We start from the raw sequence: 26537 nt of genomic DNA, 5'->3' as shown, positions 1-26537 counted from the left end.
CCCGCAGGCTTCCGGTGGGGAGCGGCTGCCATGATTGCTTGCGGAATGACCACGACGGAGCCACGAGATGGTGGTGCTCTCATGCTGACGCCAGCTTCAGTCTGAATGATCCAGAAACAAGGTGGGGCTTTCATCGTTTGGGAAAAAAAAATGTTCTAAACCAATGAAAAGTGTTATTTTTAGGTCATATGACCAAGCCTTCCATCTTTAGGAAACCAAAAGTAAAATGAACCAATGAAAAGTTTTATAAACAAGTCACATGACCTGTTATGCGGCATAGGGCTACAAAAAGCGTAGAAAATCCGTTGGCACGTGAGGCGGCGTCAGTAGCGGACCGATGTGTGAATAGGCCGAAGGCAGCACAACGCGCCGAGATTCGGATGGCACCGAGGTGGTGTCCAGCAAATTGCCGCACTGGTGTGGCCATCCTACAATGCTGCGCCGAAAGACGGCGTGTCCAGCTGAGTTTCTCCCGCTCTTGCGGTACAGTGACTCGAACGCGCCGAGATCCGGATGGCACCGAGGTGGTGTCCAGCAAATTGCCGCACTGGTGTGGCCATCCTACAATGCTGCGCCGAAAGACGGCGTGTCCAGCTGAGTTGCGGTCACTGTTGCGGTACAGTGACTCGAACGCGCCGAGATCCGGATGGCACCGAGGTGGTGTCCAGCAAATTTCCGCACTGGTGTGGCCATCCTACAATGCTGCGCCGAAAGACGGCGTGTCCAGCTGAGTTGCGGTCACTGTTGCGGTACAGTGACTCGAACGCGCCGAGATCCGGATGGCACCGAGGTGGTGTCCAGCAAATTGCCGCACTGGTGTGGCCATCCTACAATGCTGCGCCGAAAGACGGCGTGTCCAGCTGAGTTGCGGTCACTCTTGCGGTACAGTGAGTCGAACGCGCCGAGATCTGGATGGCCCCGATGTTGTGTCCAGCAAGTTGCCGCACTGGTGTGGCCATCCTACAATGCTGCGCCGAAAGTCGGCGTGGGGTGCCCCGTTGGCTTATGAGGTGATGTCAGTAGTGCACCTTTGTTCTTGCAACCTAATGGCCCGCTCGTTACGTTCTTCTACAGTGTAAATGTCTCCTCATCATATACGATTTCAGTTTGCTCCGTGGCCGGCCCACGTGGTTATAGGCCCGTATTTGTATACTGACATTTTCACAATAAAGGTTTTTAAAACAAAACACGGTAGTAGTATTTACATTGGTAAAGTTTTTACTTTTAGTCACTGTTTTCGAATCAGTAAAGGCAAGTGAAATAAAGCAGTCCAATTACATGACGGATAAAAGGTATAATATGTAGGAACGCAGTAAAGATAAATGCTTAAGGGCAGTTGTGTTTTTCATGTCTGCAATATAAAGTGATCGATAAGAATCTGATAATCAGGCGTATCGGCGACTAAGACAGCAGGCCGAATCTCTTTTACTCAACGGCTCCGTCATGGAAGGAAGAAATGCCCTTTTTCTCGAAAAAGGTATATATTTTACTTACAAGACAGTTGTAAATTTTCCGGGAAAGTACATTAGCCTGGAATATTATAACATATGTTTGAAAAAAAAATATTGTTCGAAAACAATAAAAAGCGTAATTTTTAGGTCATATGACCAAGCTTTTCATCATTAAATTAACAAAAGTAAAATGAACCAATAAAAAGTTTTATTAACAAGTCACATGACCTGTTATGCTTACGTTACGCGCTGCGCGCCGCGCCTCGGATCACTTCCGGGTGCGGTAACGCGGCGTGTCATATAACGCATTACGCGACAACGTAGGTCAAGAATATAGTCAAAATGTCTCCACCAACCAGCGTTCGGAACACAACCCCTTTCAGCAGTCCAAAAAGTTCTGTTAAATGACAACAGAAGGGACAGGCAACAAGAACCATCAGTCAAAGAGGGGAGGGCAAGTTCTTCTCTTCCGGGTCATGTTGGGGCGCTACCGGAACTGATCGAATTGGTAGTCTACAGTGTTTCTGGATGTTTCAGACTAAAGCTGGCATCAGCATGAGACCACTACCATCTCGTAGCTCCGTCGTGGCCATTCCACGAGCAATCATGGCAGCCGCTCCCCACCAGAAGCCTGCGGGAGTCGGAGGCCCCCAAGACTTTTGTAGAATCTTCACGGCTGAGGGGACGCTTTTCGAGAATGGGACCCAAGCCCTATCAGGGAAGCGTCCGAGTTCAAAGGTGTCCCAGGGCCATTTTAGTGGACCAGGCCCAAAACCGAAGAGCCGGCCGCCATTTTGAGAGTCCTGTGGCAGCCGCCTATCGCTGCACCGCAAGAGTGGGCGCAATTCAGCTGGATGGTGGGCAAGACGCTGTAGCCGCAAGAGTGGGCGCAACTCAGCTGGATGGGACAAGGTTCAGAATTGAAGAGTCATCAAAAGGCAAAAAGTTCCGCCGGACCCCGGGAGCCGGCCGCCTATGTCGGGGGCGATCTCAGGCTACACCAGTGCTATAAGACTTGGGGAGGGTGTCGGAGCCAAGCGTCTTCTCCGAGTCCATGGCCATCACACCGCCCCTCAGGGGCCTCCGTCAAGCTGTTTAGGAAGGTAACATATCACATTGTTTTCTAATGCAGTCAGGTCCATAAACGACACTCACTTACTTTGAGAATAGTGAAGCTGCAGTAGGTGGAAATAAGCTTCAGACAGTGTTACAAGCGCTGCTCAGAACTCTTAACTATGGCACCCAACATCCAGAACTTATGCCATTTGAGAATGGCAGTGACATCGAAGCAACTCAGGGACCAAAACCATTAACGTACTTTCACGTATGAAAATCTTACTTGGGGAGGGGGCAGGAGCGAAGCGGCCCCTCCCAGTCAGCGCCACCACACCGTATGTTGAAAATTTGAAGCCATCGTTCTACAAAGTCAACCAAACTTGGATTGAAAAATCTAGAAAAATGTACAAACTGAAAACCAGTTTTGGTCTGCATAGCATCAGTAGCAACGCTTGAGTCAGCTTTGTGTCAAGCCGCCATTTTGATTCAACAAAGCACAGGCATTGAAAAAGGCTCAAACTCAGAACTCTGAACTATGGCACCCAACATCCAGGAGCTTGCCATCCGGATCTTGGAGCCTTGTGCTGCTTTCGACCTATTCACACATCGGTCCACTACTGACATCATCTTATAAACCAACGTTATGTAAATAGTTTTTTAATAAAATGTTTTACCCTGTTTCTTTGCTGGTGTGTTGTCTATATTTTTAATATTTGCATAGGGTTTGTCGTTATTTTGTGCGGGATGGGTGATGGAGCCGAGTTGTCTTGCAGCCCTCATGGTGTGGAGCTCAGTTCATCTCACTATTTTCGTATTTCTCATGAAGGGTTGTTCCTAATATTTCTATTTTAGCGAGGTCAAAAAGAGATCCAATTAGTGGCCTACTGATTTTGCTCGATTACTTTTATTTTTTTACACGATTTTTCACTATCTGCAAAGACTAAACAGAGTATTGCGACTTTGTGCTTGTTTGTAAATAGAGAATGATCCAAAGAGAACCAATTCTAAAACAGTAAATGCTTGGACAACAATCAATCAAATGGAGAGACAAGCAGGCACGACGGATTACAACGGGGGTAAAGGCCTGCGTTAACTACCCTTCAGTATCTGCAAAGAGAGAGTACTACTAAGACAAAAGAGGGGAGGGGGGGGGTGCAGCGTTCAAAGCACATCAGCGTGCATAAATACGAAAATGTTTTTATCTATCACGTACTTGACATTTTAAAGCTTTTCATATTTGCTATTAAAAAACCAATGAAATTCACAGAAAAAACCATAGGTTATAGTGGATATATAGTTAGGAATTTGCATTTACAAAACCTTGAAAATTCAATGAAAAAACCATTGGTTTTAGGCCATATATAGTTAGGGATTTGCATTTACAAAACCTTATTTTACTCGCATAAAACCATTGAAATTCCATATATAGTTATAAGCGCTAACTATGTATCGCGCACCCGCAATCCACTGCTGATGATGTCACATATTACATCATTCATGACATGGTTAGTGACATCACTGATGACATCACTGATGACATCTCAAATGACATCACTGATGACATCACTGAAAACATCTCATTTGACATGACTGATAACATCACTGATGATATCATTCATGTGATAATACATCTTCAGACTCTAATATAACCTTAGATACACTCAGTATAAACAGGCACTCACAGACTGTCACACATCCATGGAGTTACTCACACACCTAGTCAGTCATGCAAAGAATCAATCACAACTCCATTTCCTCAACTATATAGTTATACACACTTTACTTATTCAAACATATAGTAACACATATTTACTCTCTTATACAATCCCTGATACAAGCTCACAGTGATTCATACAGCCACTCACACATTCACTGGCTCTTATCCACAGTTATTTATATATGTCAACTCTCACATGTATTGTGTTTTACATACATACTTACTTGCACATGTAGCACTGAGATATCCATCCACTCACCAACACACCCATGCACAGTCAACCGCCCATATAGCTGTTTCCACATGCACTCTTGAACTCATACACCTAGTGAATCAACTGCTTACACATCTATGCACAGAGTCACACACCTCCCAGCCACCCACACACACACTCAGCCTCCCATTCAAATACTTGGGCAACCAATCAATAACCCATATAGCCACTCTTATAGCTACTGATCAACACATGCAGCAGCTTACACAACAACAGACATACTGATGCACAAATTAAGACAGTTTAGTCACTAACCCATGCACTCAGTGAGACACATTTAATCACTCACTCATACAGTCAGTCATGCACCTACTAAATCCTTCATCCAGACACTTATACATCCACTCATTCTTCAATATGTAAGACATATTTTAACTTTACAGAAACATACAGTCACTGGATGTTGTCATCAGTGATGTCATCAGTGATGTCATTTGAGATGTCATCAGTGATGTCATCAGTGATGTCACTAACCATGTCATGAATGATGTAATATGTGACATCATCAGCAGTGGATTGCGGGTGCGGGATATATAGTTAGCGCTTTTAAATATATATGGAATTTCAATGGTTTTATGCGAGTAAAATAAGGTTTTGTAAATGCAAATCCCTAACTATATATGGCCTAAAACCAATGGTTTTTTCATTGAATATATATATATATATATATATATATATATATATATATATATATATATATATATATATATATATATATATATATATATATATATATATATATATATATATATATATATATATATATATATATATATATATATATATATATATATATATATATATTCACTGAAAAAACCATAGGTTTTACACACGTTATAGTTAGGAAGTAGCATTTGAAAAACCTATGAAATTCACTGAAAAAACCATAGGTTTGACACCAGTTATAGTTAGCTGGAAATTTTACTGACATAAAACCAATGAAATTCCACGTTATAGTTAGTTGGACTCACTATAACGTGTGCGTGTAATGCACTGCTGATGACATTACATATTACATCACTCATGACATGGTCAGTGACATCACTTATGACACCATCCAGTGAATGTGTGTCTTTCTAAAAAATAAATATGTTTTATATATGTATATGTAAAGGTCGAGGGAAGAATAAATGTTTAAATTATTGTCTTAATGAATGTTTTTTTCAAAAAGAAATGATTGGATAACTGGCTTATTAAGTGTACCTTAGTGAATACATATATTAGCGAGTAATGTTTAAATATTTGAATATATGTATCAGTGTTTCACTTTGTGAATAACTGGCTGCATGGATTGATGAGTACCTACATGTGTAGGTATTTGGGTTCTTAGATGTTTTTTAGTATCAGTATGAGTGTTTCTATGGTTTTATGGGGGTATTACTAATCACATAGATGCATGAATGACTAACTCTCTTTTTGTATGTGTTTAGAAGACACCATATGTGCAGGACTGTATGGGTGGTTGAGTGTGTATAGCTTTATATGCAAATAAATGGATGTTCAATAGTTTATTTGCATGTGTGAGTATGTGTGTGAGTAACTTTTGGATGATTGTCGGTGTGTTACAGGATGTATAGGTGTATCACTACATATGATGAGTGAGTATATGTATGAGTGACTATATAGAACTGTTGGTAAATGAGAGAATGTTTATATAGATGGTGGAATTACTGAATTGGTTGTTGTAACTGGTATGGGTATCTCCATTTTTTTGAAAATGTTAATTTCTATTTTCCAATATGTGTTTTAAGGGTTACATTACACTTAAAGGAGGTCTGTCATCAGTGATGTCATAAGTGATGTCACTGACCATGTCATGAGTGATGTAATATGTAATGTCATCAGCAGTGCATTACACGCGCAAGTTATAGTGAGTCCAACTAACTATAACGTGGAATTTCATTGGTTTTATGTCAGTAAAATTTCCAGCTAACTATAACTGGTGTCAAACCTATGGTTTTTTCAGTGAATTTCATAGGTTTTTCAAATGCTACTTCCTAACTATAACGTGTGTAAAACCTATGGTTTTTTCAGTGAATTTCATAGTTTTTTGAATGCTAGTTCCTAAATATGTAATCACGTTCGTAACTACATAGTGTCACCGCCTACACGTCCTGAGAAGCGCATGTAAAGTCATGTGACTTGAAAACAAAACTTCCAATTGGTTGTTAGTAGTTTCTGTTCTGGAATATACACGAAGCACTCCACCCACTTTCCTCACAATCTTTTCTACTCTCAAGAGACAACAACGTCGAGCATCTTCCGGAAGACTTTGCTGAAATGGCTGCCCTACCGGATTCATCTTCCGAATCTGAAGGAAATGAGCGACCACCGTTAAGAAGAAAAAAGGAATCTTTCATTTGGAAATTTTTCACTTATCCTGCAGATCAAAAGAAAGTGAATGCGCCAAAAGTAACCTGCACGATATGCAATTCGGAGCTCTCAAGGGGAAATCCAAATAAAAAATATTCCTTTTCTGCACACACCATGCAGCGGCATGTTAAACAAAGGCACCCTGAGCATTATGCAAAAGCATCGACAAGAGCCCTGGCCACGCTATTACCATCAGAGGTGGCCAGCACATCTTCTGGTGGACGACCTGTATCTCCATCGAGTGCTGAAATGGACTTGAGACCATATCTTGCGAAGGTGCATATGAAATGCAACGAGTGTGGAGAAATTCTTTTATATGGAGAGCAGAGCCTCGTTCTTATTAAACTCAAAATTGACAGTCACAAATGCCCCAAGAAAAGATAAATTTCTTCACTTCACAAACTATTACATACTGAAAAATGTAGTAGCAACTTTAAGAAATCGAAAGCATTATAACACTTCTTTCCCCCCCCCAAAAAAAAAAAAAAAAGTTCTTTTCAGAACTAACTCTTTCTACCAAAACGTGCTCCAAGAGCATATTATGAGATATTTTTTCGCCGCATTATTTTAGTGCGAGACCGGGTGCGCGCACCCTCCTATCGCGTACAGGACCTGACACTTGCATATGAAGTCATGTGACTTCAAAACAACACTTCTAATTGGTTCTTGGTAGTTTCTATTCTGGAATTTACACGCAGCACTCCACCCACTTCCATCACTTTCTTTTCTACTCTCAAGAGACAACAACGTCGAACATCTTCCCGAAGACTTCGGTACAATGGCTACCATTCCGCATTCATCTTCCGAATCTGATGAAAATGAGCGACCACCTTTGACAAGAAAAACGGAGGCCACGCTATTACCATCAGAAGTAATCAGCACATCTTTCAGTGGACGACCTGTATCTCCATCGAGTGCTAAAATGGACTTGAAACCATGTCTGGCGAAGGTGCACATAAAATGCTACAACTGTGGAGAACTTCTTGTATACGGAGAGCAAAGCTTTACTCTAATTAAACACAAAATTGAGAGTCATAAATGCTCCAAGAAAAGTTAAATTTCTTCACTTTATTTGGATAGTATGACATACTGAAAAATATCATAGCAACTTTAAGAAATCAAATGCATCAAAACACTTGTTTCCAAAAAAAAAGTTCTTTTCAGAACTAACTCTTTCCACCAAAACATGCTCGAAGAGCATATTATAAGATGTTTTTTCGCCGCTTTATTTTAGTGCGAGACCGGGTGCGCGCACCCTTCTATCGCGTACAGGACCTGACACTCCCATGTAAAGTCATGTGACTTCTAAACAACACTTCTAATTGGTTCTTGGTAGTTTCTATTCTGCAATTTACACGCAGCACTCCACCCACTACTATCACTTTCTTTTCTACTCTCAAGAGACAACAACGTCGAACATCTTCCCGAAGACTTCGGTACAATGGCTACCGTTCCGCATTCATCTTCCGAATCTGATGAAAATGAGCGACCACCTTTCACAAGAAAAACGGAGGCCACGCTATTACCATCAGAAGTAATCAACACATCTTCCGGTGGACGACCTGTATCTCCATCGAGTGCTGAGATGGACTTGAGACCATATCTGGCGAACGTGCACATGAAATGCACGAACTGTGGAGAACTTCTTGTATACGGAGAGCAAAGCTTTACTCTAATTAAACAAATAATTGAGAGTCATAAATGCTCCAAGAAAAGTTAAATTTCTTCACTTTATTTGGATAGTATGACATACTGAAAAATGTCGTCGCAACTTTAAGAAATAAAAAGCATCATAACGCTTGTTTCCAAACAAAAAAAAAACAAAAAAAAAGTTCTTTTCAGAACTAACTCTTTGTACCAAAACAACCTTGAAGAGCATATTAGCTGATATTTTCTCGCCGCTTTCTTATAGTGCGCGACCGGGTGCGCGCACCCACCTATCGCGTCGAGACACGCATGTGCAGTCATGTGACTTTAAAACAACACTTCCAATTGGTTCTTACTAGTTTCTATTCTGCAATTTACATGGAACACTCCACCCACTTCCCTAGAAAACCAGTTTATCGTAAATCTTTTAAAGCCTCCTCTTATGAAATATTCGACATCAATCACATAGCAGAGTACTAAATAGCACTATATACACTCCGTCCCTTAATTATAAGAGACTTATTGCTATGTAAAATCAACTTTTGTTTTCCAAGATAATGTAAAATGCTGAGCCTATTACATAATTTTATTTCACATATATGTTACTAGTCTCCTTCGAGTACTAACACCGTAGAAAATACCACCAATAGCGGTGATATTTTTTACACCGAGAACGGGCGATTTCTATCGCTTACAGCCCTTACAATTATAAAGTTTTATTTCCTAAGTCTTTGATCTCCAACTGTGCAACGTAGATCCCCTGTGTGTCGCAATAAGGTCCATAAACAAAAACTACAGAGCCAGCATTATAAACATACACAAAACAACAAAACGACAAGAGCCACCATGCAAATATATATCCTTAATATAATAAACCTCTGAGAATAAATACATATTTCCGTGGCAGCCCATAACACAAATGTGGCGTCCTCTGACTCTGCTCCATTACCAAACACCGTAACTCCCCGCCCCCCTCACTTTTCACTAAACTCCGCACTCCACCCCAGCCAAACCCCCTATTACAAACCCCCAACCTACCCTCCCTGCCCAAACCCACCATGAACCTCAAACCGCCCCTAGAAAACTTATAAGACACAGGATTACTAAAACTCAAAGAATACTCAACAGGCACATAATGTAAATAGTACATAAAGACACATATTGTTTCCAAAATACTATTTAAAAACATGTTCTATTTCTAATAAATCTATCATGCATCTGACCCTCTAGAACTGCTTTCAAAACGTGAACTATAAACCTCTACTTTTCATTTTCAAACCATACACTTTCTTCTGACCCTCTAGAACTGCTTTCAAAACATGAACTATAAACCTCTACTTTTCATTTTCAAACCATACACTTTCAATTACATTATTTTTTTTCCACAATTCATGTAATGTTACAAACCTTTTCTAAAATACACCAGTCTGTATCATTTATAAGGATTTATTTTCAGTCTTCATCAGTGACACTTTCTTCACATACAATAGAAATCACTATAACTTTTTAAACGACAATGCTAACGCGGTAAAAATAACCCTTCATTTACTTTCCTTTAAGAATGCACACTATGTACCCCACGCATGCGTTTCTTAATCTTTGTATTTGGCAGCGAATACCGACCTTGAATCAGAAGACATGAACAAGACCGCCATTGTCACATTTAAAACTGAACGTTGCATCTGCTCACACACATATCTTTCACTAAGCTAACATTCACAGAAAACAGCATTGATGTAAAAAAAAATTGACCTTGCTTTACAACTCCCTCAAATCACTCCCTTATTTTTTAATGCATCCTCCAGTTCAAAAAAAGCTACTTTTTTAATAACCACTAAGCAATATATAAGTGACCAGGCTCCTAGAAAATGTATCAAGTCATTCTGCTCCTCTCCACTGCATAGCCATCGACCTAATTCTGTGGAGTTGCTATACAACCAGCGGTGCTGCGCCGTTTCCTGTACCATCTTGGGAAATTCAAAATGGATGTCCCTCCTGCCTTCGCAAAGGAGCCGGGCCACTTAGAACTATTTCGCCAGAGGATGCTTGACTACTACGGCATCTTACCACTCTCGACTTTGAATGCATCATATCGATTATCATTTCGATATTCGTATTTCACCTGTGTGCAGCCTGTATTTCATTGCCTGAGCTGTGATTTCACGTGGGCCCTGGATTTATGTCTCTGCAATTTGGTACCTCCTGAACCGAATTACAATCACCTCATGAATCCGTTACTTGATCATGAACAGCTTTGTTACAACGGAGGGTTTATGGCCTTTGCAGCGATACAAGGAGTTCTGGGTCATTGGAATATATTCGCAGCGGCGCAAGATTTCCTAACAGAGAGCTACATCGAAAACCCACCGAGCTGCCCTATGATGGTAAAAGACACTCCAATAATGACAGATCATGAATGCTCCTTTCATCTTCTCAATTGGATGGCTGACATGTTTTCAGATGATAACAATGATTTCATGTTAGAGGCACTTGCTGCATACTTTGCCTACACAATGGACGGTTAACTCTTTCCTAACAGCGAGCTACATCGAAAACCCACCGAGCTGCCCTCTGATGGTAAAAGAGGCTCCGATTATAACAGATCATGAGTACTGCTTTACTCTTTTCCATTGGATAGCTGACATACTTTCAAATGATAAAACTGATTTCCTGTTACAAGCAGAAGCTACCTATTTTGCCTAAACAATGCTTCAATAACTCTCAAACAACCCATTGACGTCCTCATTTCCTTTTGGTTTTCTATATTCTTCACGTTATTTTCCATATTTTCTTTTGAAGAACAGACCTATTTGCTTTACTAACAGTGGACATTATGATTTCGTGTTGTTAGATAGCTGATTCATAAAGTAATGATGTATAACCACTTGCATTTTCATATATCGTTCCTAAACTGAAAGGCCAGAAACCTTCTTCCATTTATTAAAATATAATATACTTCCTTATAAGACTGTACAATCTTTTTTTCCAACTATATTCATTTTTCTTCAACTATAGCGTTTGTATTCCATGTACTACTGACAATACCATTTACTGTGTTTTTTTGCAATTTCTGTACTCAGATTACATAATGATTTGCATTTAAAATAGTACATTTCTAAATAAACATTTCAAATATTCACGGTTTCTCTTTTAATCCATAATCTCAACTGAAATGATTTCATATTGAAAAACTATTCATGGGTTCCACATAACCTTAACTGTAGACACGGAGGACCTTATTTATGAAGACCTTCCGCCGCCAGTGCCTCATTTTTTAAAATGGGAAAAAGTGACGCACCGGTGGCGCAAGGCCTTCATAAATAAAGTCCTGAATGTTTTCTTTTCTCGACCTCACTTACTGATACTAGAACCTGCAAGCCAAATACGGCCCGTGAACTCTTTCTTAGTAGGTCGCGCACCGTAAAGACAGTTATACCACTGTTAACAATTTTTTTTTTACTGTTACTAAGCACCGACACAGTTCCGCTTTACTCAGAGTTAATCACTGCTCCCACGCTTCTACAGGCCAGACGCTATGTCGTATTTCTCTCCTTATCACCCTTTCATCTCCACAATAACAAACAGTTGTCCGCCAGCCACCAGAGAACAGACTCAGATGCAGAGGCCCCAAAGAGTGAACCCATCACCAACTGCCATCTCCGGCTGTTTCCATGGTTACACCTCATTCTGCACTTTGCTGAAGGCACAGGTCAAAAGTTCATCTCTCAACGTTCTACAGCTAACTAAGAAGACTATTTTCCCTCCAGAAACACCTGCCAATCCACAACTCTGTTACATGTCTTGTTTTTTCACACCCAATAGTACTTTTCGTTTAACATAAACATTGACCTGTTCACTCTCCACTTGTTACAATCAACCAATCATTTTTATTTTTTTAACCACACCCAGCCTCTTCCTTTTTCTTTATTTAAAATTTCAACTTCTAACTACCATTCCACTTCCAGAACCGATCGGAGGACGACTACAAATCCCTTGAAAATGAAGGTCTGGCTAATAGGACACAGTTATATTCACTGGAGTGTAAAATATGCAGTAAGCAGACGAATTTGCAACCTCAGCTTACCAAATGTACACATAACATGGATTTCCAAAAGAGGATTGAAATGTCACCAATTAATTCCATTGGTGAAAACTTTTATGCATCTCCCAGAACCAGACCGTATAATTGTGCACTGTGGTGGGAACGATCTAGGCACAATCACTGGGGTAGGTCTGGAAATGCTTCTAAAAGACACCTTTCGACAATTGATGACACTTTTTCCTCGATCTGCCTTGGTATATTCCAATATATGCCAAAGACAGAAATGGAATTGGTCCAATCACCATTGTGCACAATTTGAGAAAGCAAGGAGACATGTAAATAAATCTGTTTCTGCGTTCCTCAGAGATTATAGCATGGGTTCTATTTACCACAACAACTTGCGCTACCACATGCAAGACGTCTATAGGAGAGACGGTGTTCATTTCACGAATGAGGGGAACAGAATCTTCCTCTGCAACATCAGGCTCTGCATCGGTACTTACTTATAAATGCAGAAAACACTCAATTAACACAAGGGCTCTTTTCAGAGCCACCTTATATCTAAGCACTCAAACTTCTGATTTACGTCCATTTTCACACTCTTGTAAATAGGTGTGCGCGACCGGGTGCGCGCACCCCGTATTTTTTTCGGAGAAAAATTATATCTTTTTGCGTTTAAGGGCCTTACTGCACACCCTGAGAAAACCTACGCAGGAAGACAATCTCTACCTTCTCCCCTTTCCATGTTTCAACGCTTTGAAATGAACAATATATTTACTCGCAGTGACAAAATGGCGGACAAAACTTCCTGATTTCCTTCGAATCGAACGTTAACAGACGTCACGCAGCCAAAAAAAATACCGCTCACGCGCAGCCGCTTGGGTGCGCACACGTGTGCACGCCTATAGATATATAATTGACTTTAACTTTAATTTTCTCAACAACTACTGAACGGATTTACACCATTCCAAAAAAAGCGTAATCTGCAAACAAGACTCTACAGTTTTGGCAAATTTCTTATAAATTCATTCACCCGTTCGAACTGTAGCCGAGTCTAAAGGTCCTATGGAAAATAACATTGAGAAAACACGTTTTGGGACCCCCCTTATATCTCAGCCCCCACTTGACCAATCCCCCCCCAAACTTTCAGGGAAGGAGTGCAGCGAACCTAGCCATCTTCTTTGAGAAATTCGCAAAGACTCATCCACCAGGGCCAAAGTTATTCCAAATAGAATGTTGAGGATTTCCTATGGAAAACAAACCTAACTATAACTACCTACTGGCGACCGCCAGTAGGTAATATATATATATATAATTTTTTTTAAACACCTCCATTTTAACTTCTTTTCCTTTAGAAACCTACCTCATTCAGCTCCAGCCTTAAAAGTTACGGGTTAAGTTTTATCACGTGCTGGCATTGGTTAAATCCATTGTGGATTCCCAAGCTCCGCACCCCATGATTGTGCACTGTGGTTTCAATGGCCTAGGCACATTGACTGGGGTAGGGCTGGAAATCCTAATGAAAGAAACCTTTGCAAAACTGATGTCGCTTTTCCCTCGCACTGTCTTGGTGTACACTAGTATATGCCAAAGACATAAAGGAAAGTGGTCAAATCAATTCTGTCCACAGATTGACAAAGCAAGGAAACATGTTAATAAAACTGTTTCTGTATTTCTCAGAGAGCATTGCATGAGCTGTGTCCATAACAAGAATCTACGTTTTGACATGCACGGAATTTGTAGAAATGATGGAGTGCATTTTACAGTTGAAGGCAACCAGGTGTTTTTAAGTAACACAAGAGCCACCCTAGTACCCGAAATATTGTAAAGTTTTTTTTCAAAAGTTTATTTTTGTTTCTTTCGTTTTTGAGGATCTTTGTGATGGCGTTGTGACCCCGAGACACGTCGTGAAAATATAAAACAAAAGCAGACATTCAATGGCCACCAACACATCCAAAAATAATATATAACAAAACCCATTCTAAACATTGCTCTACACACATTACTATATACATACTTCTTTCCAAGCATGTTTAAACTCATATTTATGCACTAAGTTTCTTTATAAACCATCTTGCTGGGGCATGGCCAAGGTGGCGGCCGAGTGAGACGCTTTAGTGAGTCTCTCCAGCGCCATCGACACAGAGCTTTCAATTAGCAGCCTGATGCCGGCACCTGCAGCAGTGGGAGACAAGATGTATGTGTAAGGGCACAATCCAGAGAGTTTGTAGCGTGATTCGTGGCTCAGCTGCGGCAGATGAAAGTTGATTGTCGCTGAAGACGTTTCACGGACCGGCCTTGTGAGCGAATCCACTGCGTGGGTCCCGGGCGGCAGTGGAAGAAAGAACGTTGATCCCCTGTGAGAAGGTGAGACGGGCTCATATGCCATGCTCATGGCTCGCTCCGAGCAAACTCGTACCAAAGCTCAGGTGTATTGGGAGACCGAACTGGGCAGGCCCCTGACTCATAAGGAATGGGAGCATGTGCTATACAGGGTGCATCACACTGCAGATAATACGGTGGAGGCAGAGTCTGCCTTTAAGGTAGTAACATATTGGTATTACACGCCTGCTAGGGGTCCACAATTGGGACAAATGCAAATCCGATCTCTGCTGGCGGGGATGCAGGCAACAGGAACACTAGTTCACCTACTTTGGCACTGTCCGAAATTGGTCCGCTATTGGAAGGAGGTTCCAGATGATATTGATGAAGCTTTCCAGATTGAGCTGCCTCGCTCACCTGAATATTTGCTGTTAGATCTCTCTCACCCTAAAACCTTTCCACTGAAATCTATCAGAGGCAGACAGATTGCACTGGCGCTGCTCACCACGCGGCATGTCATTTTGGCGAAGTAAGGGACATCATCTCTTCCTGAGAGTTTGGAGTGGATACACCGCTTATGGCAACTATTGGCAATGAAGCGTATGTCGCTCATTGTGGAGGGTAGGGGCAAAGAATATACGAAGCTTTGGGCACCTTTCCTGAAAATACTCATGAAAGATTTGAGTGAAGTGACCTGTCCGAAATACCTGCAGATCCTTCGACTCCTGCCACTGGAACCCCTTACCAATACTTAGAGTCCTGTATGCTGCACTTGATATGGCTACACCTCAGTCCCTGGTGGAAGATTCTAGAGGGTAAGATGAAACTGGTGCAGAGAGGGGAGGGGGTGAGGAGGGAGGTTTGTTCTACTTTTGCTTTAGTTAGTGTAGTTGTATTGTGGTTTCCTTTAAAAGGGATAAGGTATGGCTGTTAATTATGATTGCCTCTTCCGCGGAAGGGCTCCGGGTTGTTGGCCTGAAAGCTGTTTAAACCAGTGTAGAAATCCCTTCTGCCGGCCTTGTGATGTAGGCAAAAAGCTGTGTCTACCCTACCTGATTCCCACACAATAAAAACGATTGATTGTAAAAACCATCTTTCAGATCTATTTTTAGTTTTTGAGATTATTCAGGACATCACTATGATGTATACTGTAATGATCGCGCCTTTCTCATAAAGTCAAGACACATATATGCCCACACATTACAGTATTCTATGCACTTGATGTTTATTGCTGTACACTTTAAACTCAAATTTGTCTAGTGTATTTCTCGAACAACCATTCTAAAACCTATTTTATATTTATAGTGACTCTGGATATCGCAATGACATTGGTAATTGTGATCTCCATGGATACATTTCAAAAGCGGAAAGAAAAGCAGGATTTCAGTAGCCACCACTATATTATGAATTCAACCATCTCAGTAGTTAACTTACTATATCAATAACTCATTAAAACATTTATGGTATTTCTTAATATCTCTATAATAATACATATTAATGATTTACTGATATACTTTTTTAGAATCCACCAATAATCATGACGACATCGGTAGCCATAACATCCCCACGATGGTACATGTGGGGGTCGCCCTAGCGGTCACATCTCTGTCACAAATATTGCGTGTGATTAGAAAAATAAATTTTGGACACATAACTTGTGTCATTGACACCTCCATTTCTCAACCATGGGGTCAGAATCTCTCCACCCTGACCCCTGATGTGGGCTTTCACACAGCCTTTCAGCCCCCGGAACGATTTCCAATACATAAAAGGGCATCCACAACTTTCTATACTGGTTGTGTCCAGCCAATCAGAGCATTCCTGTTGGTGCATGCATTCACGATTGTTCATGAGACCTTCATAAAATATCCGCAGCCAGAGATATCACTATAATTTTCAGCTTACATTTCTCAAAAACTACTGAATGGATTCACACCAAATAAGCAAAAGGCACTTCCTTGAACCGACATCTGCCTCCCTGCTAAATGGCAGTTCAGCCGCTCGGGCTGTAGAGGTGGCTAAAGGTTCCAATGGGAATTAACATTACAAACGCAATCTTATTTTGGGCCCCAAATTCTTGGTCTTCACTGCACGGATAGCTCCCAAACTTCACAATCAATAGTAGCCACTGTGACATATTTTTGCCAAAATTTCATGCAGATTGGTCAAATGACGCCAAAGTTATAGCCAAGTAAAAAAATGCTTTTCCTATGGAAACTAGGTTCTAACTACAACTACTTACTGGTGACCGCCAGGAGGATATATATATTTACATAGCAGGGTCGTTTGTTTTAAACTTTTGTTTTTGTACATATTAAATGTTGGATGAATAGGCGATGCATACGAGTGAGGGGCGCCACATGTGTTTTAAATATAAATATAAATAGAATGTTATAATTTAGAGAAAGGTATTTTCAATTTTAATGGGCACTTTCCATCACCCATGCTTTCAATATGTATGGTAAAAACATGCAGACTTTATACAAGTATTTAGACTCGATGTTTTACCTTTGAAATATTTGTACATACATACATATATATATCCCCAAAACGAAACAGCCGCTTAGGACCCCTGCTGCTCACAGCGGCGGGCCCAGACGGGATAGCGAGCCCCTACAGATCCAGCGCTTCTCCTCCACAGGTAAAAGAAAGGACTGTCCGGGCCACCAATGTTCTTGAAAGCGGGTTTTTATTAAATGGCTTCGCTCAACTCGTTTCGAAGGTCAAGCCTTCTTTTTCACGAGAACGAGTGCCATGTTACAGTTTCTTTAAATACAAGTCACATGGTATTGTCGTCATACACATAGACCTAGAAAACAGACTCGCTGAAGTAAACAGTTTAAGGAGCTACATGATGATCGCCCGATAATACAGCAAGGAAATTCCTTAATTCCCAAAATAACAATAAATGCACAACAATTAAGCAGTGATAGGTGGCTGAATTATGAATACATTAATCCGCTCACACGGACAAGCGATTTAGTTATAACATCCTGAATAGCAAATTGCTGTTGTCTGCCAGTGTCATTCAATAAAGCATGAGACATTCAAAGACTACCCATGCGTTCAAACCAGCGGGCAAAACCCTTAGTCCACATAAAGCCCCAGCGGGCAAACTTTCTGCCAAAAAGAGTGGGCAAAAATAAGTGCGCACAAACAACCTGTATGTTGTGTCAAGGTGATACCTATGCATAAAAGCATACTAACAGGCTAGAGCTACCCCAAAGTAATGAAATGCTCAATAAATGAAATTCATGGCAGAAATGCCATTATGGTGCCAATTCAAAATAACAAATTCAAATTGTATCGCATTATCCAAGCCCAGGTGGGCAGAAGCACTGTTTTGTTGAGTCCATCCCCAGTGGGGATTAAATAACAAACTCACGCCTTAGCCATAGCATCATACTTGTCACAAGAACTGGTGCTCAGTTCCTCACAATCACTTCAACTGTCATACGTGCTTCAAATGTGCTGTTGCCGGAACCATACACATGAACTCTCCTATTGAGACTTCTTAGAGATCTGTAAAAGTAAAAAAATATAACATGTGACTTAATAAGTGTACAGTCATTGTCTAAAATAACAAATCATCTCACATACAACATTTTAAAAAACAATTGAGAAGTGGGAAAGATCAAATCAATGTAAATGGAGTGTATCCTTAGCCAAGGTGTACAGCCAGTTATTCATCGAGGTTGTGGCCCTCAGGTTGCATGGTATGGTACTTAATAATAATTTTTGATTCTAGCCTTCTCAGTTCCTGAGTTCTGTCTCCCCCCCTCTAACAGGGACAGTTTCAAGATCACAGAATGAAAGTAGGGAGGCGTTACTTTTGTGGTGTATAGCAAAGTGTCTAGCTAAGGGGTATTGTTTGTCGCCCTTGGTAATAGCTCGCATATGCTCCAATACTCTCTTCTTGGCTGGATGTATGGTGCTGCCGATGTAATACAGTTGGCATGGGCACTTTAGAGCATACACTGCATGGTCAGTGTGACATTCAACATGTTAGAAGATTTTGAACTTTTCACAGTTTGTGGGGAGTTTGACTTCTCTCAAATTTCTACTATTCCGGCAGGCTTTGCACTTTCCACAAATATAAAAGCCTCTGATTGGATTTTTCTTGGTAGTGCCCAGAATACGCGTAGTGCATAGCATATCCTTAAGGGATCTCGGTCTGCGATATGTAATTTGAGGATATTTGCTAATTCCCTTCACTAGGTCTTTGTCTAATTTCAGGACATCCCTAAATTTGCCAATAACTTGTTTGACTTTCCCTGCTTGCCGATGGTAATCAGTGATGAACCTAGAGGTAACAGGTTCAGAGGGATCCATGATCTTGTCTTTCTCCGTGATAATACTCCTTCTATTCTTTGCATTAACCACTTTGATAGCTGAGGAAATGCATTTATTGGTATATCCTCTCTGTCTGAAACGTTCAGTCATGGTAAGCACTTCTTGGGCGTAATCCTCATCCCTAGAGCAATTTCGCTTGGCACAAAGGAATTCGCCAATAGGTATAGAGTTAATGAGGTTACTCGGATGGCAGCTTTGGTAGTGAAGAAGGCTGTTACCCGCAGTCTCTTTTATAAATAAGGTGGTGGTCAGAGTATTGCCCTCCACTCTTACTTTTAAGTCAAGGAAGTCAACTAACACATTGTCAGTATGACTAGTGAAAGAGAGATTGAAGATATTGGCATTTAGAGCCTCTACAAATGTAGCAGCCTCTTCAGCAGTTCCGTCCCAGATGACAAAAATGTCGTCAATAAAACATATTCAAACACGCGTTGCTTGGACCCCAAGCTTCACTTTCACACAGCACTCTCTGGTTCTTCATTCAATGTAAAATGAATTTCGTCACATATTATTCATGGGATTGTCTTTTATTGTTTCTCTTTTGATTTATCATCTTTAGGTAATTATTTCATCATTACCCTCGTTTTTTCATGTAGTCATTTCATATTTAAATGTACATTTGCCCAATGCATTTCAAGCAATAAATGCCCTTCCTCAGGGGACTTCGTTCTGAAAGAATAACAATATGTCGGTACATTCTCACAACCATATTTTCAAAAGCATACACAATTAATATAAACAATTTATGTCTGTCTTTGATTTATCAACCTTATACCCCTGTGATAAAAAACGTGATTTTTGTCTGTTGGTACATGTTTTACTTTTTACAGAATTAAGATGCATGCATACGTGAACTACCCTTCACTAGGATTTGTCACTGACCTTCTCTCTAATGTTCTTGAGACGTGTGCATCTGAAAAGTAAATGAACCAAATGTTCAAGATAACCCACACTGTCAGAAGTTTACACTAACGCGTTTAAAAATCCGCGTTCACAAACTATGCGTCTACATCTCCTATTTGCTTCTTACCGGGTGTTTTCGCTGGTCCGCGTTTACCGCGATTCCTTCTCCCTTCCGGGTTCGTGTGTGTTTCGGCGTGCGTCGCTCTATCCTTAATACTCTATGGTCGCGTAATCACGTGACATGTGCCTCAGTGGGTGAGCAAGCTAGAATACGGACGTGGTTTGTTTATGTCTAATACTATCTTGGCTGACGTGTATGTAAAACCTCGGTTTTAATGTCAAACTTGCTCACCCACTGAGGCACATGTCACGTGATTACGCGACCATAGAGTATTAAGGATAGAGCGACGCACGCCGAAACACACACGAACCCGGAAGGGAGAAGGAATCGCGGTAAACGCGGAACAGCGAAAACACCCGGTAAGAAGCAAATAGGAGATGTAGACGCATAGTTTGTGAACGCGGATTTTTAAACGCGTTAGTGTAAACTTCTGACAGTGTGGGTTATCTTGAACATTTGGTTCATTTACTTTTCAGATGCACACGTCTCAAGAACATTAGAGAGAAGGTCAGTGACAAATCCTAGTGAAGGGTAGTTCACGTATGCATGCATCTTAATTCTGTAAAAAGTAAAACATGTACCAACAGACAAAAATCACGGTTTTTATCACAGGGGTATAAGGTTGATAAATCAAAGACAGACATAAATTGTTTATATTAATTGTGTATGCTTTTGAAAATATGGTTGTGAGAATGTACCGACATATTGTTATTCTTTCAGAACGAAGTCCCCTGAGGAAGGGCATTTATTGCTTGAAATGCATTGGGCAAATGTACATTTAAATATGAAATGACTACATGAAAAAACGAGGGTAATGATGAAATAATTACCTAAAGATGATAAATCAAAAGAGAAACAATAAAAGACAATCCCATGAATAATATGTGACGAAATTCATTTTACATTGAATGAAGAACCAGAGAGTGCTGTGTGAAAGTGAAGCTTGGGGTCCAAGCAACGCGTGTTTGAATCTATTAATACCTCCCATGCTCAGAGGGAGTATCACATTCAGCACCAACCACATTATTGAAACTGAATGAACTTAACAAATATCAGAATCAACAAAGGGGTGCAGAACCACACCCACAGAGGTTGTTTCGTCAATAAAACATAGCCATTTGACGACCTTGCTGAGGTATAGTGGGGACTGCCGGACCACCTGCTCCTCCCACCAGACCAGGTACAACCCGGCAAAGCTGGGGGCAAAGCAGGTGCCCATCACAGTCCCAAGGAGTTGATGATAAACATCTCCCTTGAATACAAAAAGTTCTGAGTCAAGCATAAGAGTGCCATGTCCAATATCATCTCCGTATGGAACAGGTATGATATGGACCGTGTTCAGAGAAAGTGTCTGCAGGCCTTAATCCCTAGTTGGTGGGGAATTCAGGTATAAAGGCTATCCACATCAAGTGACATGAGTAGCCACCCAGGTTCCCATCCCACACCTTCAAAAATGTGTTAGAGCCAACCTTAGTCAAATACAATTTGTTGCTATTAAGACACTGAGATCTGTTCTGTAACTTGCTGATATATTTCTTTCTGCTCAATATTTAGTTTCTCTTCCAAGTTTCCAAAATCCATAATATCCTGTTGAGCTTGATGCATTGCTGTTTCTACTTCACTCATAGCAATTGCAGCTTCATGTTCAAGAATTAGTTCTCTCAGTGGATCTTGACTCAGTGGAGCAGAATTTTGACTGTCTTGAGCACTGTCTCTAGCCATCTTAGCTGCAATAGTAGCTTCTTGTTGAGTCTCTTCATTCAACATTTGTAGATAGTTTCGAAAAACTGCATTCAATGTTATCTTTACATGCATTAAAAGAATCTTCATATGACTGAAATCTCCAACTAATTCCATTTCAGTACGCCAAGGCTTGAAGAGTTGCAGAAGAGCTAAATAGGAAAATTCACTTTTATCTGGTGTACCGCAACTCAGTTTCCCTTTAATTAATCAGATTTCCTTTACTATGTTTCACCAAACATCCCTCTGAATCAACCACTGCATATTTTTCTTCATTTATGTTCTCTGTAATATTTCTCTTAAAAGTGTAATATTGCAGTACTTCATAGAGACATATATTCTCAAGATGGGGACTTCTATTTGGATAGTGTGTCTCCAACATGTTTGTTTTAACAATATCTGTGCTTTCCGGATCATTTAATGCTAAATATTCAATGTCTTGTACAGCTTTTAGTACTTGATTTTGTGTTGCAAAAAAGCCTTGACTAACCCAAATGATTCCTCCTGACTTTGAATATAAACTTGCAGAGGACAACCGATCACAACAATTGTAGGATCCAATCTCTCAATGGGACAGTATCTTCAAACTAAAGCTGGATAATTTCTTACTCAGAGTCTTCTCATGGGAAATTTCTTCCTACATTTCTTTCAATTCCGTCTTCTCAGATTTTGTTATATATGACGTTACATACCGACCAACAGAAATGGAATTATTCGCAACATACTGGGTATACATATTTGCATTCCGCATCGACAAAAGCACTGGATTATTATCATTAATATACTTTGATTGTTCACTTCTTTTTAAATGTAAGTATTTTTGGGTGGTTTTCTAGTGATAGTATGCCTTACTGGTCACATGAAACTGTTGACTCTTCCTTTAGATATTACTGGACGTGGAAATCCAAAACGACATTTAGTATAAACCTTTTCCTTTGATTTGTATTTCCGTCAACAGTATTTGCCACATCGATGAGTTTGAAACCGTAAAACGTGTTGTCTTAACCTATTTTCTTCTCTTGTTTTTGCTACAGCACATGTGACATAATCTTGAATAAATGATAAGCAGTGTCATCCGAATCAGTTCCAAACTTAGGTGCATCTTTAATCCATAAAAGCATATGTATATGAGGAGCACCTCTAGCTTGGTATACTCCTTTCTCCCAAAAATATCAATAACTTCTCCAAGTGGTAGGTTGTTTTTATTGCAGATAAAAGACATCATAGCTTGAAACCTATGATTAAAATATCTGCACACATGTACTGGATCCAAGGAACACAGCTCTCAGGTGTTTTGAGTTCAATGTTTTTAATATTTGAATTTGCTTCTCGAAGAAATTAAAGTAAATCATCCCATGCGTATTCAGCACAGTTTAGTGTGACAAACAATGTCGTGGTTCCTAAGTACCTTAACATATATTTAAGTTCTCCATGATGATGATACCAATATTCATTAGTACCACGTTGACACGCATTCAAATTAATCACTTTATATTCTAAATGATCATCTCTCTGTTGTACTTTGTCCATGAATTCCTTTGCAGAAACATGTTGAAGATGAACTCCTGTTTTTAATACGCGGTTCACTGCATATGAAAGTCCAGACAAGTCACTTTCAAACGAAAGAAGAAATATATATGGAATACATTGTCAAAATCTTGGATCTTCTGAGTGCAATCTTGTTGCACGATATTCTGATGCTGGAATCTATACTGGTCGTTCGTCATTCTGTCCACCTTTTCCAGTGGGGAAGAGCTGTGTAAAACAACGAGCTTCCAAACTTCTTTCCCAAACACTCATGGGAGTACCCTTCACTCTCTTCATTTGGAATAATTCAATAGTATTTCCAATAACTTCCTTTGAATGTAAAGGATGTACACTATAATGTTCATACATTTCTTCACTTTTGGACATACCCACTTTTTCAATTTGGCCACTTGAAATTTCGCTATCATCAACTAAATCGATTTCTTCTTCTTCCACATACATATTTAAGTAGTAATCATTGTTTTTTGTGAGATATAACGTAGCCTTTTGCACTTTTAAAACATCTACTAATTCTTGCCATACTTTTGACTCTTCAGAGGAACACCATTAATTAGAATAACAAAAGGTTCAGTTTCCTCTTTTTCTACACCAAGATTTTTTTTAACTCTAAAGGTAAATACACAACTCTTCCTTTTAAGCCTCTTTGTAAATTTGATGGAGGCAGCTTACCTATTTTAGGCTCCATACAGACAATAGCTTGAAATGGGTGCACAGATTGAATCATAATGGACTCATATCTATTTAAATATACCAGTTCTGGAGGAATAGCTACTAACACTAGGTTATTATGTACAGCTTCAGCTGGCATTTTGTTATCTTCTAATTTGGAATAACATTATATACAAAAGAGCAGTGTTTAAGTCACACTTAAAATTATTGCTGGACCTTTAACATAGTATATTCTTTTTACTAACTTATGCATTACTGAGTGATGTACTGCTAACATTCTCAAATGATGAAAAACACTTTGACATACTTTTCTAGAAAGACAAGCCAGAGAATGACCTTGCAAGCCAGTATTTTTCCTCACTTTGCAAGAATATAGTCCTTGCAACATCTTAAACTTTTGTTTAATACTTGTTTTGGTATAATTTCTTAAGAAATTTCGTAAGATAGCAATAGACTCCTGTTGTATACTACAAATACTACTACAATCCAATGTGCACGCTGGAGCTTGAGTAAGTCTCCCTTGAACTTCTTCAGCTATCACTTCTTCCATATATCTAGGAACCATTTATTCTTTGTCAATTACACAACCATTCTTCACCTCATAACCATGACCACTGGTATCAACTGCGTGAACTAATGCATTGTTTTAAAAATAGATCTCTTCATTAAAAAAGGTTCAGCACTCGAAGTATGCTTCCATTCACCCCAACATTTTTTACAAAAGTTAGTTCTGTTGATTAGCCTTTTCCTTTTAGTTTTCTTCTTCATAGAGTGCATTGCTTTATCTAATGTTTGCTTTCGCTTTAAAACTAAAAAGAATAATCTTTTTAATTCAAAAGCCTTTTCAACTATACTTTCAATCCTTTTTTCTTTTAAAAAAATGCAGATCTTCATTGATATTTCTTCCCTTCTTTCAACACATTTTGTAGTATTCTACTTTTATACATGCATTTCCTAATTTCATAAAATTGTTTCTTTCTTCAACAGTGTTATTGCTTTCATTTCTTGAATTTCTATTAATTTGTCTTTTTTTCATTTCATTATCTTTCATTGTACAGGTATTATTTCTATTTTCATCATTTCAAAAATCTTTCCCTCTCCTTGAAATTCTTTTATCAAATTCCTTTGTTCTCTTACCAGAAGACTTTTTCTTTTTGTCACATGTTGTAGTTCATCTAATTTGTGTGTTTAATTCTACTTTAAATAATACTGTTTTCTTTGTTGTTTCTTCCTTTCTCCTTTTCTTGTCGTTGTTATTCTTTGTTAATAATATTGCAGAATATCTGTAAAGAATTTTACAAATAATTTAGGATTATTAACATAAATATATATATATATATATATATATATATATATATATATATATATATATATATATATATATATATATATATATATATATATATATATATATATATATATATATATATATATATATATATATATACAGATGGCAGCCGCCAAGGACCGGACTTTGGCAAGGCTCCTGACAACCCTAAAGCGGCATGCCAGGAAATTGACATCTCTCTGAACAGCAGCAACCAAAAGAAAGGCATCACCCACTTGAGGGTTAACACCATCATGGCAAGCACTAAACTACAAGATCCAGCATGCAATCAAGCGCAGACAGCCCGTGGGGGTGGCCACTGGATGGCGAAGGTAGCTTTAAGAACCCAGCTGATTAGTGACTGCTAAGCCTGTGTGAAGCCTGGCCCCCTTCCCTGACGAAGGTCGTAGTGAATCGACCGAAATGCATTGGAACTCTGGCCAGCTGCAACATGTAAAATAAATGGTTTGAAGAGATGAAATTGTGTGCGGCTCACCTCCTTTCTTCCTGAAAGAGCTGTGTCTGATATGTATATATATATATATATATATATATATATATATATATATATATATATATATATATATATATATATATATATATATATATATATATATATGTATATATATATATATATATATATATATATATATATATAAAAATATATATATATATATATTTATATATATATATATAGACTTATCTATTGCTAAATAAACACTTTCTAATTTATATTCTACAAAGAAAAGCATTTATGGTTTTCTGAATACCTGAATACGGTAACAATTACACCTGAGCTGCACAATAAGTGAAAACAGCTACTGAGAAAAAACTTACAACAGTAACAGTAACAACAGCCGTGTATTGTCACCAATGTTAATTAGTTAATTACTCACAATATCGATCTAAGGTGCCTCATGTTAACTTGACCATTAGAATTACAGAATATATATGGTGCCCACAGCAATGCAAGGTTTGAGGTCTCATAGTGCAA

Source organism: Lissotriton vulgaris, chromosome 7, assembly GCF_964263255.1.
Source record: "Lissotriton vulgaris chromosome 7, aLisVul1.2, whole genome shotgun sequence".
Classification (NCBI taxonomy): domain Eukaryota; kingdom Metazoa; phylum Chordata; class Amphibia; order Caudata; family Salamandridae; genus Lissotriton; species Lissotriton vulgaris.
This window is presented reverse-complemented; position numbering follows the sequence as displayed.